Below are 21,764 nucleotides of genomic sequence, written 5' to 3'. Positions count from 1 at the left end.
AATTAGTTTGTCTATTTATACCCCTGAGTTCAGTCCTCTTGTCACGGAGTCTTTGTGCTGTTATGTTTATCTCCAGTTTCCTTTGTACTGTGTTTTTTGATCTTCTTAGCTTTTGAATTTTTGCACTTTGCTTTTCTTTTGGATTATACTTTGTTTTTTTTTTGTCTTTTGTTTTGCCCTGTATATAGTGTATATAGTTTAAATAAACCTTTTGATTCTTTTTCTACTTCCGCCTCACGCCTCTGCATTTGAGTCATCCCCCTGGTGGCCTAGTGGGGGTTTGCTGGATTATCACACCAACGAACCAGGTTCGAATCCCAGCAAAACCCTAACAGAAAGACTCCGTCATGACCGACTCAGCAGAGGCTGCTTCAACTGTCTACCCGGCCAACCTTCAGGGAATTATGGCAGCTTTGACACGCTTCGGAGCGACCATGGACGCTCATGGACGTACGCTCACCAGCCAACGTGAGGCCCTCGCTCGCCACGAGGAACTGCTTCAGCAAATTGGGAAAACCCTGGCACAGCTGACATCTCTGCCTGCATCTCCTGCTCCTGATCCAGTTCCTGCTCCTGATCCAGCTCCCACTCCTGCTCCAGTGCCTCCTGCAATGCTGCCTTCTTCACCTCGCGAACCCAGCCTTCCTGCACCACAGAGGTATGACGGCAAGCACAGTGAGTGCCGAGAGTTCCTTACCCAGTGTCAACTCACCTTTGAGCTTCAGCCTACCACCTACACTACGGATCGCCGCAAGATTGCCTTTGTGATCACCTTATTAGCTGGTAAGGCGCGAGCCTGGGCTACTGCTATCTGGCAAAGACAGGGACCTGAGTGCTTTGATTTCCAGCTGTTTTCTGAAGAGATGCTTCGGGTCTTCGATCAGGCAGACATCAGTACCGACGCAGCCCGAAAGCTCATGTCCATCCGGCAAGGAGGAAGCGTCGCAGATTACGCCATCTCGTTCCGAACACTCGCAGCAGTAAGTGGATGGAACGAGACTGCCCTGGTGTCAGCCTTCCACCATGGTCTGTCTGACCCCATCAAGGACGGTCTGGCCTCTATTGGATGCCCAAGTGACCTCGAAACCCTCATCTCACATGCTATTCATCTGGACAACAGGATGAGAGAACGCCACCAAGCCTTGAGCCCCCCCAGCCTCCCTACCTCTACCTGGAGACCATCTACCTCCTTCAGTGACTGTCCAGAACCCATGCAAGTGGGTCGTACTCGCCTCTCCACATCTGAGAGGGAGCGCAGAAGGAGGGACAAGTGCTGCATCTACTGTGGCAAGCCTGGTCACTTCCGAGCATCATGTCCCGAACTCTTGGGAAAAGGACCGCCCCGTCCAGCCGAGGGAGGGTTGTGACGGGGCCTACCCTCTCTCCCGGACTCCCTGGCCAAGGAATCTACATCCCGGTCTCCATCTCCTGGGGTGAGTCTGTCCACTCTTGTCAAGCTTTGATAGACTCAGGGGCGGCTGGGAACTTTATGGATATTCACTTCGCCCAAAGCATCAATATTCCGACTGCACCTCTTGAAGTCCCACTGTCTGTGTCTGCCCTCGATGGCCAAGCGTTAGGTGATGGAAGAGTCACCCAAGTTACTTCTCCAGTTTTCCTCCAGTCTCAAGGTCACAAGGAAGAAATATCCCTGCACCTGATTCCTTCACCTGAGTTCCCAGTTATTCTAGGCCTTCCTTGGCTTACTCGCCACAACCCTCGCATAGACTGGGTAACAAGCCAGGTTGTGGAATGGGGCCCTGCATGCCATGCCTCTTGTCTGCTCTCTAGCTCTCCTGTGTCTCCTGCCGAGCCCCCTGATCTCACCGAGTTATCTCAAGTTCCCACAGAGTACTGGGATCTCAAGGAGGTATTCAGCAAGAGCAGGGCCGCCGTTCTTCCTCCGCACCGGGCCTACGACTGTGCCATCGACTTGCTCCCTGGGACTACCCCTCCTCGTGGCAGACTGTTTTCACTCTCTCAGCCAGAACGCAAGGCCATGGAGGAATACCTCAAAGATGCCCTGGTCTCTGGGTTTATTCGACCCTCCACTTCACCTGCTGGAGCCGGCTTCTTCTTTGTCGGCAAGAAGGATGGGGGGCTCCGACCATGTATTGATTACAGGGGCCTGAATAAGATCACTGTGCGCAACCGATATCCCCTTCCGCTGATGTCCACAGCTTTCGACCTGCTCCAAGGCGCCACCGTCTTCACCAAGTTGGACCTACGGAACGCATACCACCTCATCCGTATCCGACAGGGAGACGAGTGGAAGACTGCCTTTAACACCCCGTCTGGGCACTACGAATACCAGGTGATGCCCTTCGGACTCACCAACGCACCAGCTGTTTTTCAGGCCCTAATCAACGACGTCTTAAGGGACATGATTAACCTATACGTTTTTGTCTACCTCGACGACATCCTTATCTTTTCCAAGACCGTGCAGGAGCACCGCCACCATGTCCGCCAGGTTCTCCAGAGGCTGCTACAGAACAATCTGTTCGCCAAGGCCCAGAAATGCGAATTTCATGTTCCCGAGGTCTCCTTTCTGGGATTTATTGTACGGACAGGCCAACTCCAAATGGACCCTGCCAAGACCCTGGCCGTCCGGGATTGGCCTACTCCCAAGTCCGTTAAGGAGGTTCAGCGGTTCTTAGGATTCGCTAACTTCTACCGCAAGTTCATCAGGAACTTCAGTTCTGTGGCAGCACCCATGTCAGACCTCACCAAAGGGACAGGTGGATCTTATGGCTGGTCTCCTCAGGCAGAAAAGGCGTTCAAAGACCTCAAGGACCGCTTCTGCACGGCACCCATTCTGGTTCTCCCGGACACCTCCCAACCATTCATCGTGGAGGTGGACGCCTCGGACAGTGGTGTCGGCGCGGTGCTCTCTCAACGTTCGGAAGGAAAGCTGCACCCCTGCGCTTACTTCTCCCACCGCCTGAGTCCTGCTGAGTCCCGGTACGATGTGGGGGATCGAGAACTGCTAGCGGTCAAACTGGCCCTTGAGGAGTGGAGGCACTGGCTGGAGGGAGCACAACATCCATTCCTGGTTTGGACTGACCACAAGAACCTGGAGTACCTCCAGCAAGCCAAGAGACTGAACCCTCGACAGGCTAGGTGGGCCCTGTTTTTCAGTCGGTTTGACTTCACCCTCTCATACCGCCCCGGCTCCAAGAACACCAAACCTGACGCACTGTCCAGACTGTTCTCTGCCACTAACAGGGAGAATGAAGTCGGGCCTATTATCCCTGTGTCCCGGATTGTGGCCCCTGTCCGCTGGGGTATTGAGGAGGCTGTCCGACGAGCCCAACGCCAGGACCCCGGTCCTGGGACGGGGCCACCAGGCCTCTTGTACGTCCCACATCAAGCCCGGGCCAAGGTTCTCCAGTGGGGTCACTCTTCCCCTCTCACCGCCCACCCGGGAGCTCGGAGGACCCTGGACTTCCTGAAAAGATGCTTCTGGTGGCCTAACATGGAGAAGGAAGTAAGGTCATTTGTCCTGTCCTGTGAGGTTTGCACCAGAACCAAGAACCCACGACAGCGTCCCCAGGGTCTCCTGCATCCTCTGACCATTCCCCGGCATCCCTGGTCCCACGTGGCAGTCGACTTTATCACGGGTCTCCCTGAGTCACAAGGTAACACGGTCATTTTGGTCTTAGTTGACAGATTCTCCAAGGCCTGCCGCTTCATACCACTGTGCAAACTCCCCTCTGCTCTTGAAACTGCGAAACTTTTGTTTAATCATGTCTTCCGAGTCTTTGGTCTTCCACAGGACATCGTCTCAGACCGAGGGCCCCAGTTCTCCTCCCGAGTGTGGCACGGGTTCTGCAAGGTCATCGGAGCCACTGCCAGCCTCTCCTCTGGGTTTCACCCACAGTCCAATGGTCAGACGGAGAGGCTCAACCAGGACCTGGAAACCACCCTGCGAGGCCTGGCTATGGATAACCCGACATCGTGGAGCACCTGGCTGCCATGGGCGGAGTACGCCCACAACACCCTGCAGTCATCGGCCACCAAGCTGTCGCCATTCCAGTGCCAATTCGGGTTCCAGTCACCTCTGTTCCCGGACCAGGAGGAGGACGCGGGGGTGCCCTCGGTCAACCAATATGTGAGACAGTGTCGCAAGACCTGGAGCAAGGTCAGGAAGACCCTCATACAGACCTCCAGAACCAACCAGACTCAGGCCAACCGCCATAGAAGACCTGCACACGCTTTCCGCCCTGGGCAGCGTGTTTGGCTGTCCACTAAGGACCTTCCACTGCGGGTGGAGAACCGCAAGCTTGCTCCTCGCTACATTGGCCCCTTCAAGGTGGTGCGCAGGGTGAACCCTGTCTCCTACCGGCTCCAGTTGCCCCGGACTCTGAGGATCAATCCCACTTTCCATGTTTCCCTGTTACGGCCCATACTGACGTCTACGTATGCCCCTGCCCCTAGGAACCCCCCACCCCCCCGCATCTTCCAGGGGCAGACTGTGTTCACTGTGAATCGCCTGCTTGACTGCCGCCGGGTCCGCGGCGGGTTGCAATATCTGGTGGACTGGGAGGGCTATGGTCCTGAGGAGCGCTGCTGGGTTCCTGCTTGGGATGTCCTTGATAAAGAACTATGTCGGGACTTCCATTCGGCCCATCCGGATCGCCCTGGGAACGTCAGGAGACGCTCCTAGAGGGGGGGGTCCTGTTAGGACTAGGACTGTTTTGGCCTCTAGAGGCCGCTGTTATTTCCTTTTCATGTCGTGTTTATTTTGGCCTCTAGAGGCCGCCACTGTTCCTGTGTCTTGTGTTTGTGTTAATTGCCTAATTATCTTCACCTGTGTCCTTAATTAGTTTGTCTATTTATACCCCTGAGTTCAGTCCTCTTGTCACGGAGTCTTTGTGCTGTTATGTTTATCTCCAGTTTCCTTTGTACTGTGTTTTTTGATCTTCTTAGCTTTTGAATTTTTGCACTTTGCTTTTCTTTTGGATTATACTCTTTGTTTTTTTTTTGTCTTTTGTTTTGCCCTGTATATAGTGTATATAGTTTAAATAAACCTTTTGATTCTTTTTCTACTTCCGCCTCACGCCTCTGCATTTGAGTCATCCCCCTGGTGGCCTAGTGGGGGTTTGCTGGATTATCACACCAACGAACCAGGTTCGAATCCCAGCAAAACCCTAACAGTTCATGGACAGATGTCCTGACATTTTCCTTTAGAATCTGCTGGTATAATTCAGAATTCATTGTTCCATCAATGATGGCAAGCCGTCCTGGCCTAGATGCAGCAAAACAGGCCCAAACCATGATACTACCACCACAATGTTTCACAGATGGGATAAGGTTCTTATGCTGGAATGCAGTGTTTTACTTTCTCCAAACATAACGCATCTCATTTAAACCAAAAAGTTCTATTTTGGACTCATCTGTCAACAAAACATTTCACAATAGCCTTCTGGCTTGTTCACATGATTTTTAGCAAACTGCAGACGAGCAGCAATGTTCTTTTTGGAGAGCAGTGGCTTTCTCCTTGCAACCCTGCCATGCACACAATTGTTGTTTAGTGTTCTCCTGATGGTGGACTCATGAATATTAACATTAGCCAATGTGAGAGAGGCCTTCAGTTGCTTAGAAGTTACCCTGGGGTGCTTTGTGACCTCACTGACTATTATACGTCTTGCTCTTGGAGTGATCTTTCTTGGTCAACCACTCCTGGGGAGGGTAACAATGGTCTTGAATTTCCTCCATTTGTACACAATCTGTCTGACTGTGGATTGGTGGAGTCCAAACTCTTTAGAGATGGTTTTGTAACCTTTTCCAGCCTAATGAGCATCAACAACGCTTTTTCTGAGGTCTTCAGAAATCTCCTCTGTTTGTGCCATGATACTCTTCAACAAACATTTGTTTTGAAGATCAGACTTTGATAGATCCCTGTTCTTTAAATAAAACAGGGTGCCCACTCACACCTGATTGTCATCCTATTGATTGAAAATGCCTGACTCTAATTTCACCTTCAAATGAACTGCTAATCCTAGAGGTTCACATACTTTTGCCACTTACCGATATGTAATATTGGATCATTTTCCTCAATAAATAAATGACCAAGTATAATATTTTTGTCTTATTTGTTTAACTAGATTCTCTTTATCTACTTTTAGGACTTGTGTAAAAATCTGATGATGTTTTAGGTCATCTTTATGCAGAAATATAGAAAATTCTAAAGGGTTCACAAACTTTCAAGCACCACTGTATGCAAGCCATAATTTGACTGTTAAAAATCTATTTATTATTAACATAAGGAGAGGAAAGGAACAAGGACACAAAGACAGGAGCTGATTTGGTTGTATTACAGCATCATACACCTCTTATTATTTGACATATTTATAGTGGTGCTTGAAAGTTTGTGAACCCTTTAGAATTTTCTATATTTCTGCATAAATATGACCTAAAACATCATCAGATTTTCACGCAAGTCCTAAAAGTAGATAAAGAGAACCCAGTTAAACAAATGAGACACAAATATTATACTTGGTCATTTATTTATTTAGGAAAATGATCCAATATTACATATCTGTGAGTGGCAAAAGTATGTGAACCTCTAGGATTAGCAGTTAATTTGAAGGTGAAATTAGAGTCAGGTGTTTTTATAATCAATGGGATGACAATCAGGTGTGAGTGGGCACCCTGTTTTATTTAAAGAACAGGGATCTATCAAAGTCTGATCTTCACAACACGCGTTTGTGGAAGTGTATCATGGCACAAACAAAGGAGATTTCTGAGGACCTCAGAAAAAGCATTGTTGATGCTCATCAGGCTGGAAAAGGTTACAAAACCATTCTCTAATGAGTTTGGACTCCACCAATCCACAGTCAGACAGGTTGTATACAAATGGAGGAAATTCAAGACCATTGTTACCCTCCCCAGGAGTGGTCGACCAACAAAGATCACTCCAAGAACAAGGCGTGTAAGAGTCGCCGAGGTCACAAAGGACCCCAGGGTAACTTCTAAGCAACTGAAGACCTCTCTCACATTGGATCATGTTAATGTTCATGAGTCCACCATCAGGAGAACACTGAACAACAATAGCGTGCATGGCAGGGTTGCAAGGAGAAAGCCACTGCTCTCCAGAAATAACATTGCTGCTCATCTGCAGTTTGATAAAGATCACGTGGACAAGCCAGAAGGCTATTGGAAAAATGTTTGTGGATGGATGAGACCAAAATAGAACTTTTTGGTTTAAATGAGAAGCGTTATATTTGGAGAAAGGAAAACACTGCATTCCAGCATAAGAACCTTATCCCATCTGTGAAACATGGTGGTGGTAGATTCATGGTTTGGGCCTGTTTTGCTGCATCTGGGCCAGGATGGCTTGCCATCATTGATGGAACAATGAATTCTGAATTACACCAGCGAATTCTAAAGGAAAATATCAAGACACCTGTCCATGAACTGAATCTCAAGAGAAGGTGGGTCATGCAGCAAGACAACAACCCTAAGCACACAAGTCATTCTACCAAAGAATAGTTAAAGAAGAATAAAGTGAATGTTTTGGAATGGCCAAGTCAAAGTCCTGACCTTAATCCAGTGGAAATGTTGTGGAAGGACCTGAAGGGAGTAGTTCATGTGAGGAAACCCACCAACATCCCAGAGTTGAAGCTGTTCTGTACAGAGGAATGGGCTAAAATTCCTCCAAGCCGGTGTGCAGAACTGATCAACACTTACCGCAAATGTTTAGTTGAAGTTATTGCTGCACAAGGGGGTCACACCAGATACTGAAAGCAAAGGTTCACATACTTTTGCCACTCACAGATATGTAATATTGGATATTTTTTCTAAATAAATAAATGACCAAGTATAATATTTTTGTCTCATTTGTTTAACTGGGTTCTCTTTATCTACTTTTAGGACTTGCGTGAAAATCTGATGATGTTTTCGGTCATATTTATGCAGAAATATAGAAAATTCTAAAGGGTTCACAAACTTTCAAGCACCACTGTATTCTAACACAACCCCTGTATACATTTGTGCCCTCTGTGCCATGCTGTCTAAAATAACAAAAATATGGATTGTTGCAATCTGATGCTTTATTTATGAATTTTTGTCTTGATCCTGAATATATGCACCATATTGTGGGGAGAGTATGATCATAAGAATTGAGTTTAAAATAGACACCTAAAATCATGAAATAGCTTGGATTATAAACTGGGGAAAAATGTTTAAAAACAAAAGCTAAGAAAAAAATATACTGATGACAGGGAAGCCAGTAGTAGTTGGTTCACCAGAGTTAATTATTCCAATATAGAACAACGAAGCCTATTGATTTGCAAAAGCTTTGTGCTTGCCAAAGGTCTGTGAGCAAGAGTTTATAGTCCAGTGTTGAGTAGAATGAAATCTCACTGTAACTTCATGGCCATGATTAATGGACGGCCCATATTTCTTTTGTTCTCTCATGGTGATTTACGGTACAACCCCGATTCCAAAAAAGTTGGGACAAAGTACAAATTGTAAATAAAAACGGAATGCAATGATGTGGAAGTTTCAAAATTCCATATTTTATTCAGAATAGAACATAGATGACATATCAAATGTTTAAACTGAGAAAATGTATCATTTAAAGAGAAAAATTCGGTGATTTTAAATTTCATGACAATAACACATCTCAAAAAAGTTGGGACAAGGCCATGTTTACCACTGTGAGACATCCCCTTTTCTCTTTACAACAGTCTGTAAACGTCTGGGGACTGAGGAGACAAGTTGCTCAAGTTTAGTGTCTAATGTAGGATTCTAGTTGCTCAACTGTCTTTGGTCTTTTTTGTCATATCTTCCGTTTTATGATGCGCCAAATGTTTTCTATGGGTGAAAGATCTGGACTGCAGGCTGACCAGTTCAGTACCCGGACCCTTCTTCTACACAGCCATGATGCTGTAATTGATGCAGTATGTGGTTTGGCATTGTCATGTTGGAAAATGCAAGGTCTTCCCTGAAAGAGACGTTGTCTGGATGGGAGCATATGTTGCTCTAGAACCTGGATATACCTTTCAGCATTGATGGTGTCTTTCCAGATATGTAAGCTGCCCATGCCACACGCACTAATGCAACCCTATACCATCAGAGATGCAGGCTTCTGAACTGAGCGCTGATAGCAACTTGGGTCGTCCTTCTCCTCTTTAGTCCAAATGACACGGCGTCCCTGATTTCCATAAAGAACTTCAAATTTTTATTCGGCTTCATCTTTGAACTATAGAGTTTTAGCTGGCAACGGCGGATGGCATGGTGAATTGTGTTCACAGATAATGTTCTCTGGAAATATTCCTGAGCCCATTTTGTGATTTCCAGTACAGAAGCATGCCTGTATGTGATGCAGTGCTGTCTAAGGGCCCGAAGATCACGGGTACCCAATATGGTTTTCCGGCCTTGACCCTTACGCACAGAGATTCTTCCAGATTCTCTGAATCTTTTGATGATATTATGCACTGTAGATGATGATATGTTCAAACTCTTTGCAATTTTACACTGTTGAACTCCTTTCTGATATTGCTCCACTATTTGTCGGCGCAGAATTAGGGGGATTGGTGATCCTCTTCCCATCTTTACTTCTGAGAGCCGCTGCCACTCCAAGATGCTCTTTTTATACCCAGTCATGTTAATGACCTATTGCCAGTTGACCTAATGAGTTGCAATTGGGTCCTCCAGCTGTTCCTTTTTTGTACCTTTAACTTTTCCAGCCTCTTATTGGCCCTGTCCCAACTTTTTTGAGATGTCTTGCTGTCATGAAATTTCAAATGAGCCAATATTTGGCATGAAATTTCAAAATGTCTCACTTTCGACATTTGATATGTTGTCTATGTTCTATTGTGAATACAATATCAGTTTTTGAGATTTGTAAATTATTGCATTCCGTTTTTATTTACAATTTGTACTTTGTCCCAACTTTTTTGCAATCGGGGTTGTAGTTTTTTAAGTAGGTTTGGTTCACTGAATTATGCATCCAGAAATGTCTGACTTCAAATTTTACACCAGAATTACATTCTACATGATGATTTCCTGAAAGGAAAACATCACATAGTGTGTGTATATATATATATATATATATATATATATATATATATATATATATATATATATATATATATTGTGTGTGTGTGTATGTGTGTGTGAAATTTGAATACAGGTGCATAGGAAGCTAAATTCCAAGTTTGCATGCTATACTTCATCCATGAATATGTTTTTGTGATATCATATTTCATATAGTAACATAAAAATTCCCTGAATTTACTTTTGAACTACAAACTTTTGTTTCTTTTTGTTTACACCATCTACTCATTTACCAAGCAATCAAAACAAACTTTATTTGTATGCTAATCGTTCTCTCCTGACATGCTGTACATCTTATATTTGATGAGCTCCGCACTCAGGAAGCAATGTTAATAAGATGGCAAATGCAAGTTGCTTCTATTCCCTCTCCATCTTTTGCTGCTCTCATGTCTCCTCCCTGCTGTCTGTGTTCCTCTCTTTTCTTGTTCCACATTTCCCCTTGGATGTTTTCTTTGATGAGAGGCTTTGTCAGACACTTGAAGTAATGCATACATAGAGAAAGGAGTTTCGTTTGGCAATATGAAAACATTTCTCTTTACAAAATGTCTTTATGTTTTGGAGTAAATTTGTGTTTTACTGATGAACACCATTTGCCACTCATTGAAATCTGGTCTACTGACTGGAATATTGGGAAATAAAATGAAATACAGTATTGTGTTTGTGGTATATTGAGCTTATGGGCTTATCATAGTTTGTGTGTTCATGTGATATGCGCATGCTTAGACAGATGAGCCAGAGAGCGCGAGCCATTAACAGCATGGCATGTTGTATCAGTTATGCAAGTTATCAGTAAAGGTGTTAAACGCGTGCGACCGTCTCATCATTAACACACCACATAATTGGCGACGGGGTAAAAGGTAGTAGCCTAACTGTAGTGAGCAGTGAAGATGGCAAACTTCCCTAAACCGGACGAGTTCGATCCCGGAAATGAACAGTGGTCAGCCTATGTTGAGCGAATGGAACTTTTTTTCGAAGCACACGATGTCAGGGACGAAAAACAGGTAGCTACTCTGCTAAGCTCTGTTGGTGCGTCTACATACGGACTGCTACGAAATTTAGTTCAGCCTCTGAAACCTAAAGACAAGACTTTTGATGAGATCATGGAAATTCTGTCAGGTTACTATGAACCTAAGCCACTGGTCATAGCTGAGCGATTCAGATTCCGCCGATGTGTTCAGAAAGATGGTGCAACGGTAGCTCAATTTGTTGCTGAACTGAAACAGCTAGCTGCATGATGTGATTTCAGGGATAGACTGGACAAGGCTCTGCGAGACGGCTTTGTCAGTGGAATTCATGATGAAGCATGCCAACGCAAGTTGCTTTCCACGGATGGGCTGACGTTTGCCAGAGCCCAGGAGATCGCTCTCAACATGGAAGCGGCCCACCGAGACACACGACAGCTAAGGAAAGCGAGCCACCGTCTACATCGTCTGTTCACAAGGTAACTGAAAAACAAAGGCCTTCTCAGTCAGCGCAGACGGCGTGCTATAGATGCAAAGGGAAGAATCATAGCCCAAGTGACTGCTACTTTAGAAGCGCTAAATGCCATAAATGTGGCAAAGTTGGCCATATCCAGAAAGCATGCAGAGGGGGGCAGCCTGCCACGGGGGAGACGAAAGGGAGGCAAAATAAAAATCAGCAAAGAGTGGCAAGTTATGTGCAAGCAGAAGAAGAGGAGGAAGTGTTCTGTATAAATGAAACAGACAGACAGGTATTCAAAGCGAACTTTGCCATAAACCAGAGAAATGTTCGAATGGAAATTGACACTGGAGCCGCAGTTAGCATAATATCTGAGGCAATGTACAAAGAGTCGTTCGCGGATGTGCCGCTAGGAGGCAGCAACGTCACACTGAAGACCTACACTGGCCAGGCCATTCCAGTCAGAGGGCAGTTCGTGGCAAACGTTGCTTATGGAGATCAGACTGCTGACTTACCATTAATCGTAGTGAAAGGCAATGGACCTGCACTCTGTGGTAGGAACTGGCTTGAAAGCATTAAGTTGGACTGGAAAACAATTAAAATGGTCAGTGAAAATGCAAAACAGCCCTCAGCGCCCAAGTCAATGCCTGAGGTGCTAGAAAAATATAGTCAAGTCTTCAAAGAGGAGTTGGGAACATTAAAGGAAATTAAAGCAACAATTTCTGTCAAACCCGGCACCACGCCCAAGTTCCACAAGAGCCGGCCCTTGCCATTTGCAATGAAAACAAGAGTCGAAGAGGAACTACAGCGACTGGAAAAAGAAAACATCATCAGTCCAGTGAAGCACAGTGAGTGGGCCGCTCCTGTCATCCCTGTGGTCAAGCGAGATGGCACGATTCATTTGTGCGGTGACTACAAGGTGACAGTGAACCAGGCAACCAACACAGACATATACCCACTACCACACATTGAAGAAGTGCTGGCAACTCTGAGTGGTGGAAAGTTGTTTTCAAAAATAGACCTAGCCTCAGCTTACCAACAAGTGCTCCTTGATGAAGAATAAAAAAAAATACACAACAATCAACACTCACAAGGGCTTGTTTGTGTATAATCGTCTTTGCTTTGGCATTAACTCTGCCGTCAGCATTTTCCAGAGAGTGATGGAGAGTCTGATGAAGGACCTGAATGTGGTCGTTTACCTCAATGACCTGCTCATAATGGGAAGAGATGAGGCAGAACACCTGAAGAACTTCAACAGAGTCCTGCAATGCTTGCAAGAGAATGGACTCAGAGTGAAAAAGTCAAAGTGGGAGTTCGGAAAGACCCAAATCGAATACCTGGGCCATGTCCTGGATGAAAAGGGGATGTACCCATCTGTAGACAAGGTGAGAGCAATACACAATGCACCCACACCCACAAACGTCAAAGACCTACAGGCTTTCCTAGGCCTAGTGAACTACTATGGCCGTTTTGTGCCACAGCAAAGCACTGTGTTAGCGCCACTTTACAGACTGCTGAAAGAACAAGTCACATGGAAATGGAAGAAAGCCAAGCAAGACACATTCAACAAATGTAAAGAGCTCCTGACAAGTGACAGTGTTAGTACACTATGATCAGAGCCTGCCATTGACCCTTGCCTGTGACGCTTCAGCTTATAATGCCATAAGCTGAAGCGTCACAGGCAAGGGTCAATGGCAGGCTCTGATCATAGGAGCTGTAATCCAACACACAACACCAGATGGAGAAGAGCATCCAATAGCTTATGCTTCACGTACACTCTCTCCAGCAGGGAAGAAGTATTCGCAAATTGAGAAAGAGGCCTTAAGCCTTGTGTATGGTGTTAAGAAGTTTCACCAATACCTCTGGGGACGTAAATTCAACCTGGTCACAGACCATAGGCCATTACTGACTTTGTTCGGAGAACGCAAAGGGCTCCCCACAATGGCAGCAGCCCGGATCCAGAGGTGGGCCATCGTACTGTCGGCATACAACTACCACATTGTTTACTGTCAGTCAGAGAAGCATGGCAATGCTGATGGGTTGTCTCAGGTGCCGCTGTCAGAGACCAAGGATGCGGGAACAGAGACAATCTCCGCCTACGTCGACGCACTGATATGTGAACACCTAGGGGGTGTGCTGCTGACTGCAAAGCAGATTGCCAAGGTAACGAGAACTGACACAGAGCTGTCAAGGCTGTACAGATTCATCATGGAAGGGTGGCCAAAGGAAATTCCTGAAGAACTGAAAGCATACCACAAAAAGCGGGATGAACTCTCTGTGGAGCAGGGGTGTGTGCTGTGGGGCACAAGAGTGATTGCACCAACTAAGCTCAGAGCTGCCGTGCTTAAAGAAATCCACAGTGGGCACCCTGGCATTGTGAAAATGAAGGCAATCGCACGGCAATATGTCTGGTGGCCATATATTGATATGGACATTGAGAAAGTGTGCAAAGGATGTGAAACGTGCCAGCTAGAGCAAAGCATGCTGCGCCACGTGCCACTGCATCCCTGGGAATTTCCAGGAGGTGTTTGGAAGAGGCTTCACATTGACTTTGCAGGGCCTTTCATGGGCCACATGATCATGATTGTAGTTGACGCATTCTCAAAATGGCTGGAGGTTTACAAAATGACACAAATAACCTCCACTGCAACCATCACCAGACTAAAGAGACTGTTTGCATCATATGGAGTCCCTGAACAGATTGTCACAGACAATGCAACAACCTTTATGTCTGATGAGTTCCAGCAGTTCGTGAGGAGAAATGGAATCTTCCACATGACTGGTGCCCCTAGGCACCCAGCCACAAACGGCCTAGCTGAGAGATAAGTCTCAACATTCAAGGCTGGCATGAAAAAGCTGGCGAGAGAAGATTTGAGCATTGAAGACAAAGTCTCTCACTTCCTGCTACGGTATCGCACCACTCCCAACAGCACAACAGGCGAGACGCCTGCTGATGTGTTTTTGAAAAGACATGTCAGAACCAGACTGGACTTTTTGAAACCAAACATCCAAGAAATGGTGAGGAGAAAGCAGTATCTGCAGAAGGAAGGACATGACAGAAAGGCGTTGGACAGACAGTTCGATGTCGAGGAGCAAGTCTACCTGCAAAACACTGCTGGCGAAACCCCAAGGTGGATCCCAGGAGTCATCACCCAGCAGTCAGGGCCTGTGTCATTCAAGGTCCGTGGTGAAGCGACGGATCAAGAATACCGACGCCATAGAGACCAGCTGAGACCTCGCCGTTCTGCGGGGCTTCCAGATCAGCAACCTGAGGAAGTAGCTGAGGAGGCCGGACCGATGGAGAGCAGTTTCAGAGCATCCCCAGCACCTGAACTGTCAGAGCCAGCTGAGCTGCCTGATCCTGTAGCGGTGACCCTGAGGCGCTCCCAACGTACCCCAAAAGTGCCTCAACGTTATCAGGACTGAGTGAGGTGATAAGAGACTGAGTGCTGATGTTTAGTAAAAGTTATAGTTAAAGCATTCAGTTTATTCAGTTAAGCATTCAGTTAACTTTATTATGCAGTATGGGTAATGTTGACATTTCTAATCTTAATGCGCATAGTAATTATATATTTTATGTTACAGTGTTTGATTAGAATAATACATTAAGGTAGCTTTAAAGTAAATGGGGAGATATATTTTATATGATTGGAATGTCTTTTCTAAGTTACCTTTAAAGTAAAGGGGGAGGTGATGTGGTATATTGAGCTTATGGGCTTACCATAGTTTGTGTGTTCATGTGATATGCGCATGCTTAGACAGATGAGCCAGAGAGCGCGAGCCATTAAGCATGGCATGTTGTATCAGTTATGCAAGTTATCAGTAAAGGTGTTAAACTCGTGTGACCGTCTCGTCATTAATACACCACAGTGTTGTTCACTCTGATGACTGCATGACAAAGGCCAAGATGTTATTCTTCAGAAATTAAGGCAAGATTCATATATCAAATATCATAATCAGTTTTTGCCAGGTGATTGCTGATATTCTTCCAAGTATTTTCTGTCTTGGAACTTTGTTTCCAAAAATGTACATTATGTTTGCAAATGAGGCTTCATCTAATTAGATATGCATACTTAAGAAAAAACAAAATTCTCATTGTTTGATGATGTTAGCAGTAAAATCTATCCATCCATCCATCCATTCATTATCTGTAGCCGCTTATCCTGTACAGGGTCGCAGGCAAGCTGGAGCCTATCCCAGTTGACTATGGGAGAGAGGCAGGGTACACCCTGGATAAGTCGCCAGGTCATCGCAGTTATAAGTAAAATATTTATTTTCATGTGAAGTTGCTCTCAAGGATATGTAAGTATATCAAGGATATAGAAAATCATTTTTGTTTATTCAAGAAAATACCACACACTATTCTAAAAAATAGTTATTTCATGCCATTTATTCGTATAAAAGGTCACAGACAACAGTAAGTAACATTTTAGACAAATGCTGTGTTATACTGATTTTCAGGCTTTAAAAAAATGCAAAAATGTGGTTTAATGTGCTTCCACTGGAGTTAATGATATTTATAAGATTTATAAATTATAATCACATTGATATATGGCATAATGCCTCATAAATTAGAAAACATGCTTTTCAGGGATATGACATGGTTGTGCCAAATGGGTGGAGCTTACACATTCTTCAAAATTTAAAATTTCATACCATGTCACAAATTGATGCAAATAGAGAAAAATTTTTTTTCTGTTAAATTTTGATATTCCTGTTACTACCACTTAAGAGAAGACATTGTATACATGAAATGTACAAAATAAATAAATAAATAAATAAATAAAATTTTAACCTGTAGTCTTGTTGTGCTCACCCTGAGTAGTTTCATCCTTCCAGATTGTGTACATTAGTCTCGCCTGTGCTTTCAGTGTAGGAAACCAGCATACAGTAATTTGCTTTCTTGTCTTGGGAAACAAATTGATGAGGCTGTAAACTGTTTCACTAATATACACATCTTTTCATTGCACTGGATTGAGTCCATTATTTTTGCTCCATTTTGTTATCTGGTCTTCTGGTAGTGATAAAACCATGAGGAAATAGAAATCTTATTTGGTGTTGTGTATTCCGTATTTATTCGGTTATATTGTGGACAGTTATATTACATAACAGTTGCATTATTCAGGCCCTAGGTGGCCAGCTATGCTCACGAGTGCATCCCAACAACCCACTCCCCCACTGTAGCACATGATATTTCTCCATGTGGCTGCTGTGTGCATAAATAGTGTTTATTTCAATTTTCAAGTGTGCAGCTTGTGTGAGAAATGTAAGAGCTATAAGCCATTAGTGGTCATTGTAACAATGTAAATATGCAAAGAAACGGCTGCCAAAGCACTTTTTTTTTTACTACGGGGAGTTAAGAATCACCATACTAGAACAGTCTCTCGAGTTTATACAGGATGGTGTGAAAAACAATAAGTCAGAGGAGAATTACTAAATTGGGTTGAGCTGATAGGAAGGCTGTGGTAGCAGAAAAGCATGTCAGAAAGCAGTTCTATGGCCTACAAAAGCTGACGACCACATTGTGTTCCATTCCTGTCAGTCAAGAACAGAAATCTGAGGCTACAGACACAGGCCCACTGAAACTGGACTGAAATCTGAATGAGATGCCAGTCTATCACAGGGTATCATGCATGCCTAGCAATTCCTTGCCTGTCCTCCTCCTGGCATGTTTTTGGTAAGTGGGACAAAATGGCAAAACCTTTGCGAAGCCCACAATTCAATCACCCAGAATTACAGATAAGTGTATAAAGAAGTCATCCAGATCTGCTTCATTACAAGTTGTTTGAATTAGCTTGATTTGCTTGTTGTGTAGACAGAGTGAGAAGGGAGCTGTGGTACTTTATCCTTGTGATATGTTGACCAAAGCATGCCACAAACATAAGACCTCAAAGAACTTAAGGGAAAAAGGGTATAATACAGGTATGTCACCTTTAAAGCTTCAAAAGATCACAGAGTATGCCTTCATACTTCCAGTAGAAATCATTACTTTTCCACATGAGTGGACCTTGTTTTAGGATCCCTTTTGAAACATATTAAATAGTAAGAGGATTTCTCTCCATAAGGATTCTCTTCTGTTATCATGCCTCAGTGAATAGAAGAAGATGAATGTAAAACAATCATAGCAATGAACTATTCCAGTTCCAATTGAAAGCCAAATGCTGAGATCTTTATATATATATATCACTGGTTCAGCTTCATGAAGTGGCTGTATCAAATCCCTCATGTGTTTCTGTGCAAGATTTTAATGTAATCTGGATTGGCTAATTCTTTTACTTCTTGGAAATTGATTCAATCTTTTGGACAATGTAGTACTGCGTGGAAGTTAAATCTCAAAAGATATTTTGGCAAGCTTCGATATAACGGGGCTTACCAATCTAACCAGTTGGTACAGATCTACATACTCTATGTTGCAAATTAAGTGTGCATTTTTTATACCAAATTCACAATTTTAATCAATTTGCACTATTCTGAGATATAGTCAAACATGCAGTCAGTGGGTTCACCGATGAGTGAGTCACAGAAATAAGATGTGAGGAGATACCAGCAAGACGGATATAATTTAGCCATTGTTATTGAACTTCATCAAGCTTATGCATCTTTAACAAGCATATAATTAACCCCACAGGGCTGCTGCTAATGCTGAAGTGTGTTATTAATCAGGAAATATTGTGTTTACACAGTTCATTACCCACACATATGCAATAGAGGCATGCCAGGTAATAAGCCTATATTGAATAGGTAGTGGGTAATATACTAGACAATAAAATACCAAAGTAGTCTTGTCCCACTTTAGCTGATATGAAAAATGGCACCAAAACAAGCATCCTAGAACATTAAGAACAAATCTCATCTCATCTCATCTCATTATCTCTAGCCGCTTTATCCTGTTCTACAGGGTCGCAGACAAACTGGAGCCTATCCCAGCTGACTATGGGCAAAAGGCGGGGTACACCCTGGACAAGTCGCCAAGTCATCACAGGGCTGACACATAGACACAGACAACCATTCACACTCACATTCACACCTATAGTCAATTTAGAGTCACCAGTTAACCTAACCTGCATGTCTTTGGACTGTGGGGGAAACCGGAGCACCTGGAGGAAACCCACGTGGACACGGGGAGAACATACAAACTCCCTACAGAAAGGCCCTTGCCGACCACGGGGCTTGAACCCGGACCTTCTTGCTGTGAGGCGACAGCACTAACCACTACACCACCGTGCCGCCCTATATATACATATGAGTCAAAGTCAAAGTCCTTCCTGCGCCATGTGCCGCATCGGGTGGCGCCGATCTCCATTTCCGTAGCCCTCGGCCTCTCACCTATTACATAGCTAGGGTTACAGTGGGGGGCTAGTCCTCTGGTAACCACGAGAGTTTAACTCCCCACTCGCATCTGTATTGCAGCGTGCCTTGCCAGATGGTAGTAGGTACCATTTTTATGATAGTCTTTGGTATGACCCGACCGTGAATAGAACTCACAATCTCCTAATCGAGAGGCAGACACGCTAACCACTAGGCCACTAGCCGGTATGTATACATATGAACTGAAAATATTTCTTAAACAAAAATGTTTTTAACGTGTTTGAAAACTGCTACAGTCTCTACTCTCTTGATACATTCTGGAATAGAATTCCATAATTGGGGTGCTGAGGTGGAGACAGCATGGCCACCTTTTAAATCTTGGATTTAAAAGGTGGGATGGATAACAGTGAGCAAGCTGACGATCATAAAGTTTGTGATGGATGATATTCCTATATAGTGGATTCCAGGTATTCCACAGACTGTCCATTCAAGATCTTATATGTAGTAACGAGGATCTTAAAGTTAATTCTTGCTTCTACTGGTAGCCAATGCTGATTCTTGACTATTGGCGTTACATGGTCAGAATGGCGTGATCCTGCTATCTTTTGAGCTGCAGTATTCTGGATTCTTTGTAGTTTGTTCCTTTGATACTTTGGTATTCCATATAAGAGACTATTACAGTAGTCAAGTCTAGAAAGCAGGCAGCACGGTGGTGTAGTGGTTAGTACTGTTGCCTCACAGCAAGAAGGTCCTGGGTTCAAGCCCAACAGCCAACAAGGGCTTTTCTGTGCAGAGTTTACATGTTCTCCTCGTGTCTGTGTGGGTTTCCTCTGGGTGCTCCAGTTTCCCCCAAAGACATGCAGGTTTGGCGGTGCCGATCTCTGTTTCGTAGCCCTTGGCCTCTTGCCTATATAGGGTTACAGTGGGAGGCTAGGCCTCTGGTAACTGCGAGAGTTTGACTCCCCACTTGCATCTGTATTGCCGTAGGCACCATTTTTATGATGGTCTTTGGTATGACCCAACCATGAGTAGAACTCGTGATCTCCCGATCGAGAGGTGGACATGCTAACCACTAGGCCACTCGCCGGTTTAAGCTAATTGGTGGCTCTAAATTGACTGTAGGTGTGAATGGTTGTTTTTCTCTATGTGTTAGCCCTGCGATGACCTGGCAACTTGTCCAGGGTGTACCTCGCCTCTTTCCCATAGTCAGCTGGGATAGGCTCCAGCTTGCCTGTGACCCTACACAGGATAAGTGGCTACAGATAATGGATGGATGGAGTCTAGAAAGTACGAGGGAATTTACCAACATCTTCAGCCTGTTGTACAGAAGGTATTTCTGGATGTGTTCAATTGATCTTATGGCAAATCTGGCTTTCTTACATGTTTCATTGATGTGTTCATTGAAAGACAAGGTGTTATCCATAATGACACCCAAATTTCTGGCTTTTGGTTTAATTGCTATTGTGGTATTTGCTAATGTTAAAGACTCATAAGATGATGGTTGTTTGTCGCAATGTGACAAAGTGTAACACTTCAGTTTTTCCAGGATTGCTCTTTAACATGTTCTTGGCGTTCCATGCAAATCCATCTTCAATTCATGTCTGAAGAATGTCGAGTAAATCAACAGAATGTTCAACATCGGTAATAGCAATATAATTTTGGGTATCATCAGCATAAAACATACATTTGAGATCATAAGCATGTATAAAATCCTGGAGAGGTGCCATATTTCAAGTAAACAGTAATGGGCTGAGTATAGAACCTTGTGGAACACCATATTCTAGGCAGCATGGTGAAGATGCAAAAGCATCAACAGTTACTCTTTGAGATTGATCAAGTAAGTACAAAGAAAACCATTGAAGAGCTGTTTCTGTAATGTTGAAATATGCGTGAAGTCTTTTGAGGAGAATGTGGTGGTCCAGAGTATCAAACACCATTGATAGATCCAATAATAACAGTATTACTTTGCCATGGAAATCAAGAGTCTTTAGTATGTCATTGCTAACGCTAAGGAATGTAGTCTCTGTTGAATGATGTTTTCTATATGCAGACTGTAAGGTAGGAAACAAGTTATTACAATTCAGGTAATTATAAACTTGGATAGCAGCTGCTTTTTCTATTACCCTAGAGAGAAATGGAATATTTTCTATGGGTCTGTACCTAGCAAACATATCAATGTCAAGTTCAGATTTCTTTGGCTTTGAATGAACTTGCAATGTCTTCAATGTGGCTGGAAAGACCCCATTGCAAAACATTGTCTTACAATTCTACTGATGAAGGGTAATACTGAATTTATGTTGTCTTTAACTGCATGTGTCGGGATCGGATCAAGAGAATAGGTCTTATTTGACAATGATGAAATGATGTCCTTAATAAAGTGGGATAAAGTCAGAGAACTCACAGTGAAGTATTCTTTGCTCCATGCCATGTTGTAGCTGGAGCATAGAAGAGTCAGATAGTTCAGTTCGTATATCTCATATCTCATCTCATTATCTCTAGCCGCTTTATCCTGTTCTACAGGGTCGTAGACAAGCTGGAGCCTATCCCAGCTGACTTTGGGCGAAAGGCGGGGTACACCCTGGACAAGTCGCCAGGTCATCACAGGGCTGACACATAGACACAGACAACCATTCACACTCACATTCACACCTACGGTCAATTTAGAGTCACCAGTTAACCTAACCTGCATGTCTTTGGACTGTGGAGGAAACCGGAGCACCCGGAGGAAACCCACGCGGACACGGGGAGAACATACAAACTCCACACAGAAAGGCCCTCGCCGGCCACGGGGCTCAAACCCGGACCTTCTTGCTGTGAGGCGACAGCGCTAACCACTACACCACCATGCCGCCTATCTCATATCTTATTTATGAAAAAGTAATTGAAATTTTCAGCAAGTTGTTAAAGAGAATCATAGGTAGTACAGCATTGTTTGGTGTGAAAAAGTGACTGACAAGTCTGAAAAGCTGTCT

The sequence above is a fragment of the Neoarius graeffei genome, chromosome 7 (assembly GCF_027579695.1).
Source record: "Neoarius graeffei isolate fNeoGra1 chromosome 7, fNeoGra1.pri, whole genome shotgun sequence".
NCBI lineage: Eukaryota > Metazoa > Chordata > Actinopteri > Siluriformes > Ariidae > Neoarius > Neoarius graeffei.
This window is presented reverse-complemented; position numbering follows the sequence as displayed.